The sequence below is a fragment of the Maniola jurtina genome, chromosome 15, assembly GCF_905333055.1.
Source record: "Maniola jurtina chromosome 15, ilManJurt1.1, whole genome shotgun sequence".
NCBI lineage: Eukaryota > Metazoa > Arthropoda > Insecta > Lepidoptera > Nymphalidae > Maniola > Maniola jurtina.
Window position 1 is genome coordinate 12,357,364 of NC_060043.1, and position 17,454 is coordinate 12,374,817.

Below are 17,454 nucleotides of genomic sequence, written 5' to 3' on the forward strand. Positions count from 1 at the left end.
TTTTTAGCTATAATTGAAGAAAATCGGTTTAGCCGTTTGAAAGTTACAGCTCTTTTCTTGTTACATTCACTTGTCGGGGGTGTTATAAATTTTTAATTTACACTTGTTTAAAAGATTTTTGTCTGTGACCTAATAATTTAAAGTGATTGTGGTCTTTTATTGTTAGCTTGATTTATCGAGTATTGATTCTCGTTCAGAACCTAAAGTCACCGACTTTTCATTCTGAAATATAAACATTAGGGAAACTCCTAGAAAAACTAATTGATTCTTGAATAAGTATAACTACTTTATTAAGCACCAATAATTATAGTGACCACCCGCGGCTTTCTCCAGGGTAAATATAAGTACCTACTTAAATGCTCTTTACTCTCCATCTATTTTATAAAGGAAATCTCTTTGCAAAATTTCAACTTTCTAGGTCCAGTGATTTTGACTGGGATTTCATGAGTCAGTAAGTGAGTGAGTTTGGACTGTTCTTTTTACGTCTTTATTATATTTATTGATGATGAATTATTCACCATTTTAATATGCCTTTTCAAAATAATTACATAAGTATATTAAACTTATTCTAATTTAATTTGGAAGTTCAAGTGCAAAGCCGTAGTCATAATGTCTACAGTGTGACACTTTTTGTTCAACGCAAATAAATTGCTAAAGAAAAGTCGTTAGCTTAAAATAAAAATAATTAGTCCCAAACGAGCACTGATTGCGTAGTAAAAAGGTGATTTTAACAATTATAAACTCGTAATACCTATACCACCATTTGTAATTTGGATCTAAAGGATCCAGAATTATATTTTTTTCATGTTTTAGTAGTGATAAAGCTGCATATTTTACACCTCAGAACCACATAATGTGATAATGTGCTAATCCAGGAATCTATCTCCATTCTAAAGTTCAGCCCAATCCGTCCAATAATGTTTGCGTGGAGGAGTAACAAACATACACACACACACATACATAAACAAAACTTTCGCCTTTATAATATTAGTGTGATCTTAGAATAGGCGAAACCAATGCATGACAGGCAACAGTAGCTGCTGCTTCTGAAACCGTCCTTAAAAGTCCTGAGAAGTCTTTTCAGAGTACATAAACGTTGGTGCGAAATTCTGAGCTTTATGACTCCTCGATTACCCGGCCACACTCTTGCCTCGAGAATCTTGCAACAGCAATTACTAGCCGGCATCTAGCCGGTAATAAACACAAACACGTGGCCGCATACCCTGCCCACGCGCTCGCATCACCAAAGTGACGCATACCTCTCTCCTGTCGATCACGTCACTATTAATACTGCAGTTGTACTGGCATTTATCGGAAAGGACACTAGGTTATTTATTTATAGAGGCGATTTTTGCCACTCTATATACTGAAAGATGATGATGATGATGATCGTCCCATTGGCGACCCACTATTGAGCACAGTCTCCTCTTAGAAGGAGAAGGGCTTAGGCCATAGTCCACGACGCTGGCCAAGTGTGGATTGACAGACTTCACACACCGTTCAGAACATTATGGAAATCTCTGGTATGCAAGTTTCCTCACGATGTTTTCCAACACCATCAAAGCAAGTGATATCTAATTGCTTAAAACGTACATAATTGAGAAAGGTAAGGTGTCCGGGATCGAATCAAAGAAATCGAGGATAGCTCTTTTATACGCGCCTGAGCGACTTGAAGTCTGTAGACTAACTCGCTGTCAGTGTCAACATTTTTTTTTAATTCAGATACAAGCTAGCCCGTGACTGCAATCTCACCTGGTGGTAAGTGATGATACAGTCTAAGATGGAAGCGGGTTAAACTGGAAGGGGTAGGTTTATTAAACCCTTTGGTTTCTTTCTACACGACATGGTAGCGGTATTACGTTAAACCGCTTGGTGGCACGGCTTTGCCGGTAGGGTGGTAACTAGCCACGACTAAAGCCTCCAAACAGAGAAAGACTTTTCAGCATCGTAGCACAAGATATGTGCAAGTCTTATGATGTGTTAGACATACCTGTTTATTTAGGTCAATTGAAGTCTTCTGGCAGTTTCACATTAATAACGTTATATATACTTAATTCAATTCAAATGTCTTTACAACGAATCGATTGACACCTCATTCATCAAAATCGGCCCAGTGGTTTAGGCGCTACGGTGGAACACACAGAATCTGGATACAAACATACATACACATATAATTATATACATACACACATATTATATACATACATACATACATAGACTGCTGAAATTGTAAACCTTCCTTTCGGTTTTGCCGTAGTCGGGTAAAAAAAGTAGGTAGTTGTCAACCATTGTAAAACATTGCTATTTGCTAATGATAAAGCTTGTTGTATGGCAATGTAGCCATCATCAAATTCGTATTTTGGGAGTATTTTCTCCACTTTTCGGCCCAGTGCCAATTTAGCTCACTTTGAAATACGCCTTCTTGAAATTTTGCCGAATACGAATCGGCAAGGTTTAAAAATATAAAAATGTTGCTGTCTCATAAAAGACTTTATTTTGTAAATAATAGTTACAGTTTCTGTTCTTTATTTTTAAAAAAGAGTGACTTTTTGCTCAGCCACAATTTAAATTTTTGAGGTAGGTACCTCAAAAATTGCGGAATATTATGTATCAATTTATAGTGCAAACAAAAGGTACTTACTTACCTATACTTAGTAATCTTGAATCTCTTGCTTCCCTATAAACTGCTTATTGGGTCACGTCACCCGAGTATCTATTATACGGACAGACAGACAGACAACAAAGTGATTCTATAAGGGTTCCGTTTTTCCTTTAGGTACGGAACTCTTAAAAAAACTTAGTATTATGTTGCCTTAGCCACTCCTTACTCCTTAATTTCATAAAAGTCACTTCCGTAACATGAAAATAATTGCGCACTTCAACCCCTGCTATACTTCGTTAGAGAATCCCTTTGTTCTCTAATTACCATACATTGGGTTCTTTGTGTCAGAACAAAGTTAATTTTCATAAGTTCAGAGTTTCAATCGGTAGGCTTAGTACGATTTTATTCATTTCGATAACGTTGATAGATTTCGAATGTCGGTTGCTACAATCTCAATTGTTAGGCTGATGATTGGTTTTTATGGTAATCTTGCTCCAACAGATCAGTTTAGACAATAGTGAGAGAGCCAATTAGAGGCGATTGCTGAGTGACAAACTATGACTATAGGCACCAATAGGCATATAGAGGGACCTAAACTCTCTTCAAGTTTGAGTTTATCCATACATGACGCCATGCAGCGGTGCTAGCGGAAACATTAAATAAAGTCAAAATTTGTAGAAATCAAATGAATAAACGTCGTTAACATAACCTTTAGGTTGATCTTTACTCTAACTTTAGAATTTTTTGTTACTCGAAATCGATCAACGTTGTCGAGACTAACAAACTCGTACTAAGTGGTAAATAAGATAATAAATTTTGTACGAAACACGTGAATACATTAATTTACGTCTCACGTCGCTTCAAATTGGATTATGGTATATCTTTTACTATTGAATTTGAGTTTAACAGGGCTCTCTCCGTCACTCGTTTCATATAATCGTAGTTTTACAATTTTCCAAAGATTTGCTTTGAGCCCCTGTAATTTTAAAACTACATATTTTTAGAAAAATCTAAAACACCACAGACACAAATATTAGTTTCTAGAATATGTCTGCAAAATTTGAATTGTTCCTATCCGTCCCCCTAATCTGTCCCCCCGGGGGGACGGTTAGGAATAAAAAGTTCGATCTGTCCCCCTACACGCGACGAGGGGACAGATCGAACTAATTCTTTCCGAACTGTCCCCCCGCTGCTTTCTTAGGGGGACAGATTGGAATAAAAAGTTCGATTTGTCCCCCTGCCACGGACGAGGGGACAGATCGAACTAATTCTTTCCGAACTATCCCTCTGTTGCCAACGAACTAATCGAAAGAATCAGACAAATGAACAAATTATTCCTATTATCTGTACGCCAAAATAAAAATGATTAAGCATCTATACTATTACGTTATCAGTTACCGTTATAAAGTTAAAAAAATTTGGAAACGTTTCCTGGAGGATTTCACAACACTTTTCATTTATCTTCTAGTTTAGTCAAAATAGAATTATGAAGCAAAATAATAATTAATATTTATTACATCCATGGAAACAAAACTGTGATACCACGCATTATATTTGTTTTTAAGCAAAATGACAAGAGCCGAGGGTCGTTCAATTACAGTATGACTTCAATGACTTAAGGTTAAAAATAAAAAATAAACCAGCCAAGTGTGAGTCCGACTCGTGCACGAGGGTTCCGTACTACAGAACCCTAAAAAAATCAAAATATTTTTCATTCATTAAAACTTTTACAAGTGCTTATGAATCGTGAAATGAATCTACTACTGATTAAAAGTTTATTATCTAATACATAAAAGGCAAATAATGAGGTTTAGAATGAAGTGTTATGCAAGCTTACCTTTACTACTACTTTACCTCTCGATTTATTCAAATTTCTTATAATTGGATCTTCCAAACTTTGTCACATCATGTAGTACACATGTAGTACGGATATGTTAATCAAGCTTTATAAATCCCTTGGCGAATGTGTCCTCAGCTATTGCATCTGTGCCTGGGGTGGAGCTGCTAAAACGCATAATCTTGAGGTTGAGCGGGCTCAACGCGCCTTGCTCAAAGTCATTAAGTTTTATCCGTTTATCTTTCCAACTACAAGATTATATGAAGATTGCGACGTACTCTCGGTAAGAAAACTCTTTATCTACCAGACTCTGCGCAGATATCACAGTGAAGCGGTTCCACTCCTACCTGCGAGTACAAGGAGAATCGACAGATGCCCTGTACCTGCAGTCAAGAGTAGTTTAGCGCGTAGACAGTACGACTTTCTTGCACCCTTCTTATATAACCTACTAAAAAAAAGAACATTGAAAGATATGACGAATAGAGACTTAAAAAGATATGTCAAAACATGGCTGAAGAAATACGACTATGAGAATGTCGAGAAATTATTCTGCAGAAAGGATTAACAAATTAAATAAATGTAATTATTATATTCTATATATATTTTTTTCACGCGCAAACGCACTCAAACTCGCACACACACACACACACACACACACACACACACACACACACACACACACACACACACACTACACAAATCTCTTAGAATTGTAACTATCTATCTTTAAATATTAAGTATACCTTTAATTACGTGTTTTCAATTTAAACTTAATTTAATTATTATAAGTGGTTATATTATATTGTGCTGTACACTATATTATGGGAAGACACTGCCTCCTGAAACACAGTTTTCACTTCATCAGGAGGCAGGGCCTCACACCAAAGTCTGTAAATAATGTTCTGTTCAGATAATAAAGATTTATTTATTTATTTATTTATTTATCTAGTAATTTTAATCACTCCACTGGAATGAGATAAGTATTGATGTCACGCGTAGATACAATACCTACTAACCAGCATAACTACAATTAGCTCAAACTCTACGTGAAATACAGTTAATACTCTACTAATTAATAAATTAATAAAAAATAATACTCTACAGTTTTGTTTCCATGGATGTAATAAATATTAATTCTTATTTTGCTTCATAATTCTATTTTGACTGACCTAGAAGATAAATGAAAAGTGTTGTTAAATCCTTCAGGAAACGTTTCCAAAATTTTTTAACTTTATAACGGTAACTGATAACGTAATAGTATAGATGCTTAATCATTTTTATTTTGATAATAGGAATAATTTGTTCATCTGTCTGATTCTTTCGATTTGTTCGTTGGCAACAGAGGGACAGTTCGGAAAGAATTAGTTCGATCTGTCCCCTCGTCCGTGGCAGGGGGACAAATCGAACTTTTTATTCCAATCTGTCCCCCTAAGAAAGCAGCGGGGGGACAGTTCGGAAAGAATTAGTTCGATCTGTCCCCTCGTCGCGTGTAGGGGGACAGATCGAACTTTTTATTCCTAACCGTCCCCCCGGGGGGACAGATTAGGGGGACGGATAGGAACAATTCCAAAATTTCATGGACTTGGTTGCTTAATATTCAAATGAAATTGGAACTACGATTGTATGAAACGAGTGACAGAGAGAGCCCTGTTAAGAGTGCTGAGTACGGTTTTATTACTAGGATTTTCACCTTCCTTTCTTCACTATTCGTTATCCTAGTGGATTCCTAGATTTGCATTTTTATATGATTTTGTCTGAATAAAGCCTTTTTTAACTAAGGATAATAAGCTTGCTTGACTACAATCACACCAAAAAGTAAGAGATGATGCAGCCTAAATTGGACAGGGAAGCACTTATCCCTATAAGAGATCTACCAGTGACGCTTGGCAGTGCGAGAGGTTGTAAAGGGAGTAGAATAGGCACAAGAAAGACAGAAAGTATTCATGAAAAAAGTATGATAGATATTATGTCTGCATCTCTACGTAGTCGAAATTCCTCGGACACGTACGAAGCGATTTGCTTCCTCGTTTCTAATCCGAACCGCTAGGATATTGAACGCCCTTCCGGCATCAGTTTTCCCTCCTACTTTTAATATGGGTACCTTCAAGTCAAGAGTGAATAGGCAGCTTCTAGGCAAGTGCGCTCCATCTTAGGCTGCATCATCACTTGCTAGCAGGTCTGATTGCAGCCAAGTCTATATAATTAAAAAAAAAGTTATGTTCTTTGTGCAAAAAATGTACTTATCCGTTGACGCAGTGTAATTGCATTCGTTGAAGCGTTGACAATAATACGTGTCCACGTCGCGTCGGCATGCCGGCATGCATATTGGCTGCGTGCCCAGATCAAAGTATTTCTGTGCCATTTCTCTTTATCATCGGACAAAGAGATATGTACGGGAAATAACGTGAAAACATAATAATAACAATAAATTATAACACGTTTTTAAATATATTTTTTTCCGGAAGTTGAGCTAAATGTTGTTTTGAGATCTGTTGTGGGACATTTTGATTTTTTTTGCACAATAAATAATATAATATAGTTAATATAGTTTAAATAGGTACAGTGGCGTTGTATTATTTGAAAATATTTTATGTAAAAATATTATCATAAGCAAATATTTAGCTTATTTAAGTTGTATTTATTAGTATTTGTATTTTTTCCCTGAACGTTGCTGTTTTTCATCCTGTGTTCTGTGTTAGCGCTATCTACTTAGTCTCAAATAAACGAATATTTATTTATTTTATTTATTTAAGTGTTATGAATCCATATTAATATTTAAAAAGTAGAAGTGTGTCTGTCTGTCTACAAGTCCATTTGTTTGTCTGTTTCCATTTCACGGCCGATTTTGATGATATTTGGTACAAATATAGGGGACAGACATAGGTTATTTTTTAATAATTTTTTTTCAATATTATCAAAAAGTGTGCATGGAATTTTTAAAAACCTACAGCCATGCGAACGAAATCACGGGCTATTTTCATGTAACACTTTATTTTTGTTTGAACCTACTGTAGTTATGATTGCTATGCTTTGAGTTTTACATTACAAATAAATATATTAAAAAAAAAATGCATTTAATATATTATATACCTACGTTAAATCCAATAATACAAATAATTCTTCATGTACATTGTTATTCTGTTCCATATTCCATTTAATAAGTTTATCCCTTTCTTCTATTATGTTACAGGAGGCCAAGTTTTCGTACAAAATGTGAAAAATAGAGACTCCAAAAAGTTTATTATTTTGTTAGCAGTTTCGGATTTGTGTCAATTATTTTCAACTTTCCTTGACCGAAATCTCTTGTGGACACTTTATCTACGTAGGTAAATGTTGTTGAATGAAAATTTTGTTTTATTGCCAATAAATTTAAATTGAGATCCTTTACAGACTTTCATTATCACTAGCCACAATATTTTAAATTCAAAAGGGATTTATTTAATAGCTTATTAGTTTGTAGGTTTGACAATGGATTGAAGTGATTTTTCGCGAGGTTATAGTTAAAAACCTGGATAGTGACATAAACTAGATACTTTTCCCTGAAAATCAAAAAATTTCCACAGAATTTTCAAAAACATAAATCCATGTGGATGAAGTCGCGGGCATTAGCTAGTATCTACTATTTATAAGTGGGTAAGTAACTGTTACAAAGAGCCGTGATATGTATGATAGCTGTTTTCCAAGTTTTTATAACCTACCAAAAACTTAGAGATATTATTATACTACCATAACACAAACCATTTGCCTTAGATTGTAGTCTTCAGTGTGTAGTAATCATTAATGATTTAGTATTTTTCAAACCCGCATTGTATAGCGTGCAAAATGCCCCACCTATGACGCGGCATTGACGCGGCGTGGATATTTAATCATTTTTCAAAATTTGAAAAATGATTAAATATTTTTACCTGCATGCATACCTTACCTACCTTACCTACCTTAGCGTGTGCATAAAATTACCCAAATCCCCTAAAATCGTATCGATATCGTATCGTATAGTGTGAAAACAGTCTTACTATATTGCGTTTGTAATAGGATTTCGATGAGATCTAGTCCTTTGTATATGTATTTGAGAAAATAATATTCATAGAAATGCGTTAGAAATGTAAATAAAAACATTGTATCATCGAGCAACACGCATAGAAGACATTACGTGTATGCATTGTTATTAAAAAAAAATTCAAAAGAAAAATAAAACCGACTTCAAAAACCATAAACACTAAAAAGTAAAAAATAATTTTTGTTTAGCTACACGTTAATGTACCTAGGTATGAAGTCGATCGAGCATATTAAAACAAATTTAGAAATCCAAGAGTGAAGCTTGCCCGACTTCATACCTAGGTACATAACACGTGTAGCTAAACAAAAATTATTTTCTATTTTTTAGTGTTTTTGAAGTCGGTTTTATTTTTCTTTTGAAAATTTTTTATTTCACAATTTTTAGTGGCCCAACTGTACTATAATATGCTATGCCCAGTTAAAACCCTACGGTTTACTAAGCTATTACACTGATCCCGAGCAATTTTCTCTTATCCATTGAGGAGTTCTGTTCTCCATCTCCGAAGATAAATTATCAGATCTTCACCAAATTCATATGGAACCACCTGCACAGTATACCCTTTGAAACAAAAAAAAGTTTTTCAAATCGGTCCAGGGGTCTTTGAGTAATCGGGGAACATACATAAAAAAATTTAACTGAGAATAGAGAACCTCTTCCTTTTTTGGAAGTCGGTTAAAAATAGGTCATCAACTTTAATGTTTAAACTATCGTGAGTTATTTTTATTTTTAGTATACATTGTACCAGCTATACTCAATTTAGTCGATGTAAGCCCGACTGGTTTCAAACCAATCCGGGGTCCTTTTTCATAGCAACTCGGCTCACTGTACGTCGCGGTTGAGGCTACTGAGTATTGCTGGTACAGCTGGTACAGTGGTATAGCTGGTACAGTGTATACTTAAAACAGATCACCTATAATTATTATTAATCGATTATTAATAGTAGTAGTAGTTTCTTAAAATGCGTAAGAGGCACCTTATACGAACTGACAATGAAATCGTGATACTAGTGGAAAATATAACTCCAGAAGGTCTAAAGCGCCTGGCAGACCGCGTCGCTTACACGTTTCTCCGAGAAACAAATACATGAATGTTTGTCTTGAAGAGGATTAATTTATTCATATATTATTAGGAAGCAAGATCGAGTATTACGTCCAAATACCTGAACAGCTGATGTGGGTATAGTTAGAATCCTTACAAACTATCAAGTGACCCGGGCTGTAAATTTTTCGAAAAGTATCAATATGTGTATCAACATACATTTGACAACAATCATGAAATTTGACCATCTAGGTTTCTTTTAGGCTTTCAGGCACTTACTAAGAAAGGTTTTTGAAAATTCCACATAAGGCAAGCGGGGTTTTTAGACCGCGTGGTCCGGTACTTTCGTAGTGCACATTGCTTGTATAACGTCTCTCTCAAGGAAAAGAGCTTTACTTGCACGCTAATATACATATACAGTCGATTTGATATTATTTTGTCTAACCGTACGATACATCAAACTGAAATACACATACACCTATACATACATACCTAATACCTATTCTGGCTAATCACACTAATATTATAAAGGCGAAAGTTTGTATGTGTGTGTGTGTGTGTATGTTTGTTACTTCTTCACGCAAAAACCACTGGACGGATTTGGCTGAAATTCGGAATGGAGATAGATAATATCCTGGATTAGCACATAAGCTAATTTTTATCCCGGAAAACCAAAGAGTTCTCCCGGGATTTCGAAAAGCCTAAATCCACGCGGACGAAGTCGCGGGCGTCAGCTAGTATATGAAGTATGACGAGTAAAAACAATAGAGTAGTTACTCAACCGTTGAATTCAATATAAGAGCATTTTATTGTCTGTTCCAGGCATTGAAACTCAAATCATCGCTTTTATGGCGATAGAACGTAAACTGCAGGGAGCGTGCATTTTACGGTTTCTCGCAGACTCTTTAGCTCTTTAGTCTACAGGTACTTAGTTTTTTTTAGAACTCCGGTCTATATTAAACAGTGATATTTGCTCTTTTTTCGTTTTCGTCATCAGAAAAAAACGGTCAAGTGCGAGTCGGACTCGCACACGAAGGGTTCCGTATCATCGGACAAGAGTACAAGGCATACTAACACTTTATGTGAAAATAAATAGTACTTAAATATTTTTTTTCGTGAACACAATTTAATTTTTTTTTTTGGGACGTAACCACTAAACAGTTTTCCGATTTTTCCTTTACTTATGCTATAAGATCTACTTACCTACCAAATTGTATGATTCTAGGTCAATGGAAAATACCCTATAGGTTTTCTTAACAGACACGACAGACAGACAGACAACAAAGTGATCCTATAAGGGTTCCGTTTTTACTTTTGAGGTACGGAACCCTAAAAATTCTGGGTAGTATATTTGGGTAATTTTAAATAAATAAGGGACCTCAACAGAGAGAATCATCAGTTCAGCTTCTATTTAAGTGTTTCGTTGTGTACCGATAGATGTCACTAGTGCTGCAATCTGTCGCGCCAGATATTCGTCGCTGCGAAAGGTAAATTGAGTTGATTCACAATATATGAGTCGTATTTTCGATCCGTCATATCAAGACGAGCCAAACTAAAGGCTATTTTTGGAAAGCATATTCACAAACTGTGATTGCTTTGAATTAAACGCTCGATTCTGTAACAATAAATCTGATGTTTAGAATATTTTTCTTATCTAGTCTAGGATTTAGATTATTGTACAAATATTTACTACTTTTCACAGACTTAGATAGCTACTCGCGGACTTTGTGCTACTTTACCTGCTATTTCCAACATTTTTAGGGTTCCTTACCTGAAAAGGAAAAACGGAACCCTATACCGGAACCGGAACGTGATCCTATATATACGTGTTTTCTTGACAGACACGACGGACGGACGGATGGACGGACAGACAGACAGACAGACAACAAAGTGATCCTGTAAGGGTTCCGTTTTTACTTTTGAGGTACGGAACCCTAAAAATTGTGGGCTAAAATTCTTGGCAGTAAGCACTCGCCGGGTATCCGCTAATTTTAAATAATTATTATGGGACCTAATCAGTTCAGCTTCTAACTATTTAATCGATAGATGTCACTAGTGCCGCATGCTGTCGCGCCAGATATTCATCGCTGTGAAAGGTAAATTGTATTGATTCACATTCAATTGAATTGACTAATATGACTTTTCGAACCGTCATTTTGGACTATTTTTGGAAAGCAAATCCACAAGCTGTGCAAATTGCTTTGAATTATATGTTCTACTAACGTAACAATGATAAATGTGAATTATATAAATTAATAAATAGTGGTAGAAAAGATGAGGGGTAACAGGCTGGCATGGTATGGGCATATAATGCGGAAGAAATAAAGTCATATCAGTCACAAGAAGAATGTTAAATATGCATGTGGAAGGACAAAAGAGGAGAGGATGACCAAAGAAAAGGTGGATGGATTGCGTGAAAGAGGATATGCGTATAAAAGGGGTGGGTGATACGTTGATGGATGACAGAAGAGAGTGGAAGAGGAAAACATGTTGTGCCGATCCCACGTAGCATGGGAGAAGGTCTGTGTGCCTAGTTGGAGATTTTTAACCTATTCGATCGCGTAAAAGTTAACTGCGTTTTGTATGGAATTGAAACAGCGCCATCTAGTGACAAGAAGATGGCGCTGTTTCAATTCCATATAAAACGCAGTTAACTTTTACGCGATCGAATAGGTTAAAAATCTCCCACTAGGCACACTGGAAGAAGAAGAAGACTTAACAATGATAAATTATTAATTAATAATTAATTATTAATTAATAATTTGTTTTGCTTTAATGAATGTTTTTCTTACCTAGGACTTTTGTTACTGTGCAATATTTACCACTTTTCACAGGCTTGAGCTATTAACTAGCTGATGCGCGCGACTTCATCCGCGTGGAATTCCGATTTTCAAAATCCCGCGGGAATTCTTTGATTTAAAAAGTAGTCTATGTGTTAATCCAGGGTATAATCTATCTCCATTCCAAATTACAGCCAAATCCGTTCAGTAGTTTTTGCGTGATTGAGTAACAAACATCCAAACATCCACACTTTCACCTTTATAATATTACTAGCTGATGCCCGCAGCTTCGCCCGCGTGGATTGGTCAGATCCCCTGCAGCATCAGGATTGAGGAGTTGGACTCCAAATTTTTTATGAAACAATGTCGCAAAGTTCCTCTATCGATTAAAAAAGAAATGACGCAAATCGGTTCAGAAATCTCGGAGATTTCGGTGTACATAGGTAGAAAAATACAACTCCCTTTTTAAAAGTCGGTTAAAAAAGTAGCCTATTTTACGCCCTGGTCAATCCTCTACTTGCCTGTGAAAGTCCCGTCAAAATCGGTTCAGCCGTTCCAAAGATTAGCCTTTTCAAACAGACAGACAGACAGACAGACAAAAATTTTAAAAACGTGTGATTCAGTTATGGTATCGTTCAAATAACCATATGAGCTTAATATGAGGTAGTTATTTCGAAATTACAGACAGACACTCCAATTTTATTTATTAGTATAGATATAGATTATTAGTATAGATTAATAATATGATTGCAAGTGTTACAGAATTGAGAAAAAGAGTTTTAGTCCCTGTGTGGGCTAGCTCTAAAGTCATGTGTTAGATATTATAAAGAAATCTGAGTCTAAATACTGAATCAGTTTGTCTTTACTATGTGTTACATGCTTATAATATAATACAGCTGTACAAAGAGCTTATTACAAGTGTTTCGCGCCGAACTGAGACATCGAGGTATCCCATAATTCCCATTAGATAGTTTTTCTTTTAACTATAATATATTGTAATAGTTAACTTTAACATTAAACGCAAAAAGAGCTAAAGAGTTATTGGAGATGGTTGAATTTTGCAACAATGCTTCACAATAATGTTGACAGCGCCATCTATTAACATTGTTGTGAAGTTATGTTAATAATACGATGCCTATTAAAAATGACATAATTTCGTTTCTGTATAATATTTATCTAATTTTAGTATTTGTTGTACAAGAACAGGATGTTACTGACATTATTCACAAATTTCAGTTTATTAGTAACCATTTTTGACATAATAGGGTCAAATTCAATCTCCACTTTAAAGCCCCCCATTTCATATGATGCATGTTTTTTTTATGCAATATTCGACTGAAGACCATCAGTTTACATAATGTTATGTTGAAATTGGAAGTAATTACGTTCAGTAATTCAATAGTTATAAGTCTCTGACAGACAGACTGACGGTAAGTGCAATTTTACTCAATTTACCATTAAACCCAGACCTTGCTTCGCTGTCAAAAAGACAGATAAGTAATGTAGGTAGGACTCGAAAGTTGGAGTTAGATAGGTATAAGCGATTTGTGTTTGCCTAAATTTTGACATTTTATTTCAACTTTTCAACTTTGTCGTTGCTACTTAGTAACTTTTTGTTTTATTTTGCAACTTGAATGTTTTTTGAGTGTATCAATCATTGTCTTTGTGCCATAGCCTCCGGGTTTTGAGAATTTATTTCCATTTGTCTATTTAAAGTTTTAGCGGCTGTGTTTAGTCGTATTCCTCATTGCTGAGGGTCGTGACCCCTTTCTATTAATCCTATAGTGGTTCTCTTGGGATAATAATGCGGTGGGCTCCCAGATCCTTCCGCATACAATTCGACTAGGGGAACGAAATTTTCAACTCTTAGGTTAATTTACAGTTATTTTCAGATATTATTGATAATAACCGCGACCGACTCACGTGCTCTCCGAGACACGGAGGAGACGAAAAGGCCAAATTCGGACCTCTGAAGTCGTTCACCCATCCAGTTACTGACTTGGGTCAACGTTGCTTAACAATCACAATCGATTGAGCATCGTTACAACTAGGCTACACGTCCCTCTCGTTGTATACTATGACGAAAACCCTTCACACTTTGAGGAGGACCCGTCCTCTGTAGTGAGCCGGTGATGGGTTGATCATGATGACCGATGATTAGATGAAGCTGAGTTCAAGCCTTTGACCTTCTCACCTTCCCCATGGGTGCGTCTACTGCGCCCTCTGCTCGGGCTTAGAGGGATGCGCAGACGAACAAACTCCCCCCCCCCCCCCCCATTCAAGGACCAACTCCGTGGGGTAGACCGTAACATCTCGTTGCGGTATTTGAGATGTAATTAAGGAGGAGTGAGCGAGCGATGACGCTGGGGCCTGGGACACATAATAATTAATTGTAGCCGAGGTGTGCCATTACATTACAGCCCGGCTGTAATGTGACCTACGAGGTGTGATTAACGATTATTCGCTACAATTAGAGGTCTGAATTATTGCTATTTTAAATAATTTCCTTGAATATTATGAAGAACTCTCAGGCATGCAGGTTTCCTCATTATGTTATTAAAATGATAGTAGGTAAATTGCTACGCACGTACATAAATTAACTCCGAAAAATTAGAAGTGCGTGTCTGGGACCGAACTCCAGCCCTTGATTATGGTAAAAATACAGTGATAATGGAACGATCGCAATGGCTTCTGGTTGGCAGACCCTTTTTTAACACAGGTTATGCCTAACACATATCCCTCAACGGAAACGGAGGGGTTATGTGGGGTTTGCACCCACTAAAACCTATGTTTCTCCCTCAACGGACTGACGGTTGCGCGGGTATCACTAAGTAGTATTCACCGCACTCCCGCCAGGTCTTGGCCCGCCACTAATTGGCAGGCGCCAGCGCATCCCATCGCTAGCCTGGATGCTACCAGATCCGTATCAGAAGCGCGCCCGGAGCACGGCGCGCTACCTTCTGACCTGTATTTCGGTTGACGATACGCTGACCAACCCTCACTCACATTGACAACAGTGCATTGTTACAACAAGAACTATAAATTCAGCTAATCGCAACAATTGCGATTGTAATTTAATGATTGACGCAATTTTCCGGAATCGACTTACGGGAGCTTCACAATAAGACTGCTTTTTAACCCCCGATGAAAAAAGAGGGGTGTTATAACTTTGACGTGTGTATCTGTGTATCTGTCTGTGGCATCCTAGCTCCTAAACTAATGAACCGATTTTTATTTAGTTTTTTTTTTTATTTGAAAGGTGGCTTGATCGAGAGTGTTCTTAGCTATAATCCAAGAAAATCGTTTCAGCCGTTTGAAAGTTATCAGCTCTTTTCTAGTTGTAACCTTCACTTGTCGGGGGTGTTATAAATTTTTAATTTACACTTGTTACCGCCTATTACCACCGTTTGTCAAAAAATCATACTCCATGCAACATGATCACGGCTCGCTACTTCACATGTGACACATGGGACATGTTCACGTCTCATGACGACGCTAACCTACCGCGAAGAAGTTAGTGCTCTTTTGTGTCGCCATAATATTTAATGTAGGCACTTTACTGACGGTCAATGGAAGTTCAAATATATTTGAAACTAGCTGATGCCTGATGCTGGAGATTTCGTGCACCTGGATTTGGATTTTTGAAAACCTCTGGGAAATCTTTAATTTCATCATAATCTTCAATTTTAAGTCCAGCTGAAAACGCAATAAAAGGTTTACAGGTTTGCCAGAATCCCCTGAAAGCGACCGCGTACGGTCACCGCAGTACCTTTGATCGTTTCCTTTTACCAGAGTTTACCGACCATTCGCTAAGCTTTCTAAATATTTTCTTCAAAGCGGACGATAAACAAATAGTATTAAAGTAAAATAAATAGTTTGTTTGTCATTTTTATTAACCCGCGACCCAAAAAGAGGGGTGTTATAAGTTTGACGTGTGTATCTGTGTATCTTTGTATCTGTGTATCTGTCAGTGGCATCGCAGCTCCTAAACTAATGAACCGATTTTAATTTAGTTGTTTTTGTTTGAAAGGTGGCTTGATCGAAAGTGTTCTTTGCTATGTTCCAAAAAATCGGTTCAGCCGTTGGAAAATTATCAGCTCTTTTCTAGTTACTGTAACCTTCACTTGCTAAAATAATCTACACTTCTATACTACGAGAAACTGCACTAATATAATTAAACAAAGAGGTAAAGTTTGTATGTTTGTTTGTAGGGGATGATTCCTGAAACTGCTGAACCAATTTTGAAAATACTTTTACTAGTAGAAAGCTATATTATTCTTGAGTAACAAAGGGTAATAATTGATTTTATTTTCGAAAAATTAAAGATCCCTAAGAAAATTGTAATAATCTCAGAAGCTCCGCTGCCGAAAAGGGTTACTAAGTAAGAAGTGTTAGGTCTCTGAATAGTTTTCATAAAACGTTATTTTACCTAGGTATATACTATTTATCTTACTTATACGAATGAAAGTAAGCCAATAGGGACTACGGGTCCGGGAGGCTGTATTTATTAGAGCGTGGTAAATGATTAGGAGCGGTTGGGTATATAGGACACAGAATAATAGGCACATATTTGGCTAGTCAAGGTAACACAGGTAGGTATAATAATATGACTAGTCATGTTTTTAGGGTTCCCCCTAGTAAGGCAATGAACCCTTAAGAGAGATTATCGTGCGGGGCGCTGACGCGACGCGCAGTTCCGCTGCAGTGCAGTTGTGGTGCGTGGGCACCTTTACGGTACGTTCACACGGATACATCCGATTCAAATCAAATCAAACCATTTATTCAAATTGCATATCTTGTATAAAGTGTCCAGGTTGAAATGGAGATGGGCAGGGCATGTCTGTAGGACTACAGACGACCGATGGACTCGTTTGCTGCTGGAATGGAGGCCACGCACCGGAAGGAGGAACGTTGGAAGACAGCCCTCCCGTTGGTCAGACGACATTACCAAGCTGGCGGGAAAGACTTGGAAGAGGCTCGCACAACACCGAGAGGAATGGCGTGCACGTAAGAAGGCCTATGTCCAACAATGGATTAATAAAGGCTAAGAAAGAATATCTTGTATATTTTTGATTGTCAAATGTGAAATTGGTAAGATAATTATGTTAGTAATTGTAGTGGAGTCAATGGAGTCTTTTCG

General features: G+C 36.8%; 1 protein-coding gene across 1 annotated transcript in view; it reads right to left on the bottom strand.

Annotated features, from left to right (window-relative positions):
- Window positions 1-17,454, bottom strand: part of LOC123872766 (RING finger protein nhl-1) — a 126,876-nt gene that overhangs the window by 45,866 nt on the left and 63,556 nt on the right. The gene's annotated exons all lie outside the window — the stretch shown is intronic.